The sequence below is a fragment of the Panthera onca genome, chromosome B4, assembly GCF_046562875.1.
Source record: "Panthera onca isolate mPanOnc1 chromosome B4, mPanOnc1 haplotype 2, whole genome shotgun sequence".
Taxonomy (NCBI): domain Eukaryota; kingdom Metazoa; phylum Chordata; class Mammalia; order Carnivora; family Felidae; genus Panthera; species Panthera onca.
The window spans coordinates 98,102,696-98,106,913 of record NC_138345.1 but is presented as its reverse complement, the minus strand read 5'-3'; the positions used below and the strand labels follow the sequence as shown (position 1 = coordinate 98,106,913).

Below are 4,218 nucleotides of genomic sequence, written 5' to 3'. Positions count from 1 at the left end.
GATTTGTAAGATTTAATCTTATAGAGATGCACAGCCACAATGTAATTCAAGTTTATTTGTGATATTTTTCTGCCTGGAAACTAAGGATTGACTGAACAGAGGCCAAAATACCCTCAACGCAGGAGAAGAGAATTAGTTTGAGTATCTCTGTTACAGGATTGTACCACTTTAATTCTCATCTCCCTTTGTTATCTCTGTTCCTCCAGCTTCTGAGCAAGCTCAACTATTATAGTAGTTTAGTATCCTCCAGATCTTCCTTTCCTATAATTATTTATCTGTCTCAGCTCCTCAGTTGCCACTCCCCAGCTGCTGCTTCTTTGCGTCTTTGCTTGGGGATGGAACAGTGAGTGGCAGGCATATCCAAACTCTCCCTCTCTGTATCTCAGCAGACATCACTAATGAATCATGTCACTCTTTCTTGCTGAGCCTGCATATGTTTGGCAATCTTCAGGGCACCACTCCAGGAAGCCAATACCAATCAGGGTTGGCACAGTTTGTTGCAGACACTTTATATTAGCTCACTCACCACTCATTTCCATGCTTCATAGTCTTACTTTCTTGAACAATAGAGGCTGACAACTCACAAGGCGCATTTTCCAAACATCCTATCAGGTAGAATGCAGGTGTGGGACTTCGGCTCTGTCATGTACGTGAACCCCCATGAAGCATGGATGAGGAAAATAAAAAACACGAGGCAGCTGTTGCATGTGGGTCTCCTGGGGCAGTTGTGCCAGAGTGTCTAGTTCCTATTGTGTAGGGGCAATGGCAATGTTTTTCCTTTCTAATGACCTTATGGTATGATTGGGCATGTTTCCTGGATATGTTATCCTTACGTATACTTCTGGAAATGTAGTGCCCAGGCTTAAAGGCCATCCCAACAATTCTGTTAGATGACTTCCACTAACCAATTATTTAATGAATAAGACAGCTAGATTAGTTTCAGGTGTCCACAACTAAGAATGAGGATCTATAGAAAATTGAAACGTACTTTTTATTTCTGGCAATTAGTAGCAGAATACCCAATTAACAAGGGCTTAAACATAGGGCTTTTGTTTTCACATACTGCTCAAGGATGTCAGCCAGGAATTATCTTCAGCACGCGATTTCTGACTTCACTGTTACAAGATGACTTCTGCATCTCTCTTTTTTTCTGCACACAAAGTAGCAGATAAGGGTGCATCAAAGCTTCCTTCTAACATTCTTTTATTTGAGAAAGAAGGTCATAATCAGGGACTTCTGTTGACATCGGCTAGCACTGTTGCATGACCTCTCTAAAACATGAACGCTGGCATTTCATTATCCTGCTTTTAGAAGAGACAGGCAAAGAAGTAGAAGTCAGAAATTGTCGAATGAGATATCCTACAATGTTTCCCACACCATCATTGTCTTAGTCGCTGTTGTCACCCAGGGCTCTTCTGCTGAGCTCCAGCCAAAGCTTACTCACATTTTTCAGATGAAATATTTAGTTACCATTTGATATTATTAAACATACCAAAAGACCCATCCTTTCCAAAGTAACTTCATCATCAAATGTGAATTTTCTAGTTTTAGGATCCCATATTTGGATTAAGATACTTGCTGTCATGGGATGCCCGGATGGCTCAGTCAGTTAAGCGTCCGACTCTTGATTTTGGCTCAGGTCATGATCTCATGGTTTGTGAGATTGAGCCCCATGTAGGGCTCTGCACTGACAGTGAGGTGCCTGCTTGGGATTCTCTCTCTCCCTCTCTCTCTCTCTCTCACTCTTTTTCTCAAAATAAATAAATAAATTTTAAAATAAGATACTTGCCATTCAGAGAACATATGCTAGACTGTATATGTATTATTTAGTGATGGTAGCTCAAAAACCCATGACCGCTCATTATCTTGTTACCACAGACAAGATCATTAAATGCGCATGTGTATCCTCATGAAGAATAGAGAAGAACAGTTTCATCTGAGGAAAGGAGGCCTGCAAGGACGACTTGGCATCATGAGCAAATGGATTCTAGGTATGATGAAGTGAACTAACGAGGGAAACAATTACAAGTACATTGTTGCGTGCCGGCTTTAATTAGGAATACATATTAAATGATTACTTCATATATGTTAGAGTTCTAGAAGGACAGTTCATAGCATTCCTCTCTTCTCTGTTTGAGGTTGGAACAAACCAAGAAATGGAAAGACAGGAGAAAATTATAATATCAGTTTTTCGCTCATAATGGTCTCCATATTTTATGCTTAAGTTTTTGTCCAAGTGGCTTTGTAATCCTTGACCCCAGAATTCTACCTACTAACTTAACCCAGTCACTGGCTCAGCTGGACAACCCCCAAGCTTCACATATCCACACACGCACTGGGGCAACACCTTTTATCACAGGCAGCCAGAACTGAAGAGGAACTAGAGTGAGCCAAGCTACACATGGCCCCTTCATTACCCCATTTGCCCATTAGAGAAGTCATTGCACTCACTTCAGGTCAGTGAACATGGGAGGTGGATGAGAAACCAGGAGTGTTGTTCTGGTGGAAGACCCTTGCCCAGAAATGTGAAAAGGTGGGGGGTATGTATGATTCTTTAAAGTTAAAGCCAGACAGTGAGGGAAGAAAGTGACAAAGCCATTCCAGACAATAATGTCATCGTTATTAGTATTTCATCATCCTAAATTATTTTTAAAAATTTTTTAATGTTTTTTTTCCTTATTTTTGAGACAGAGAGAGACAGAGCATAAGCAGGGGAGGGGCAGAGAGAGAGGGAGACACAGAATACGAAGCAGGCTCCGGGCTCTGAGCTGTCAGCACAAAGCCCGACACAGGGCTCGAACTCACGGATGGTGAAGTCATGACCTGAGCTGAAGTCGGACACTTAACCGACTGAGCCACCCAGGCTCTCCTTTCCTAAATTATTCTTAAGAAGATAATGATAATTCATATTTTGCTGATGTCATTGTGCCTTTCCTATAATATTTACAGCAAGAACATTTGTAAAGGGAAAAATCCACTATGCCTCCAGGTACCTTCATGTTTCCACAAAATTTTCATTTTGTGAGCCAAAATAAGAGATTAAAAAATATTAACAAATTGACGCATACATACCTTTCCAGCCTCAATGCCATCTTGTTCTGAATTTACTTTATAGTCTAGTAAAAGCAGTCTGCCTGAAATGATCATGGAACATTTTATACTATTCTATGCCTCTGTACTTGAGTTTTTGCTAGTTCCTTTCTCTGAAATGTATTTTCAGGCACCTTTTATCTAACATTAAGCATCCTTCAAATCTTTGTTCAAGCATTATTTTATTTCATGAAGAATACTTTCCTGAATCTTCTGAATACAATAAGTGACCATCTTCTGTGATCTCATAATAGCACTTTTCACAGTACCGTATTTGAAATTATATGTCATGTATTTGTTAACTCAATTGAAATACAAGAGGTCTAGGTTAAGGATTGTTGTTTTCATTAATATTTGTATCTTTCTAACTTAGCACAGACTTGTTCTATAGTAGGCAGTTAATATGTGATTTTTGAATTGTTGAGCTAAGGCAGAGACAGACAATGGAGTTATTAGGACAGAAAGGATTTTCAGAGAAGAGCAAATTGTGCATGAAGATACATTTAGCTAAAATATGTGTTAGAAGTTTGAGGAATGGCATGGTTCTTTATACAGTAGATCTTTACTTTTGAAATGTCACATTAGTTTTTTAAAATCTTAAAGTGTGATATTTTGACATTTAAAAAAAAACACCATCTAATGACACTGAACTTTTTAAAAGTAGTTCCAAAAGAATAACAAGAAAAATGACTTCATGAAACTGTTGTAAAATTATTAGAGTTCATAATATGTGTTTCTACTTATTCTTTTTTCTATCATCAGCATCATGAGATATTTAGTAATTAAATTATAATGCACATCATTATAATTCAGAATGCATCAATTATGTATATATATATGTATACATATATATATATATATACACACACATATATATATATGAATTCAAACATCAAAATGAAAAAGAATAGATGATTTTTATATCTGAAGGTATATCCTAAGCAACAAATATAGAGCATTAACCAAAACTGGGATATTTTTCAGCCATTCCTGATTATAGCAACATATTATCAAGTCAATGACCTGTTTTTTGAGGAGCATCTTTGAATATGCTGTGTATTATATGTGGATAAACTGCGGATAAAATCCTGTCTCTCAGCATACATCCATAAAGAAAACCTGATAGAA

General features: G+C 37.8%; 1 long non-coding RNA gene across 1 annotated transcript; it reads right to left on the bottom strand.

Moving 5' to 3' along the window:
* Window positions 1–972: 972 nt before the first annotated feature.
* Window positions 973–3,684, bottom strand: LOC132695479 (uncharacterized). Its single transcript, XR_009617840.3, has 2 exons — window positions 3,073–3,684; window positions 973–1,301 (listed from the first exon to the last, which is right to left on the bottom strand). It is a non-coding gene; the product is annotated as an uncharacterized LOC132695479 (long non-coding RNA).
* Window positions 3,685–4,218: the final 534 nt, after the last annotated feature.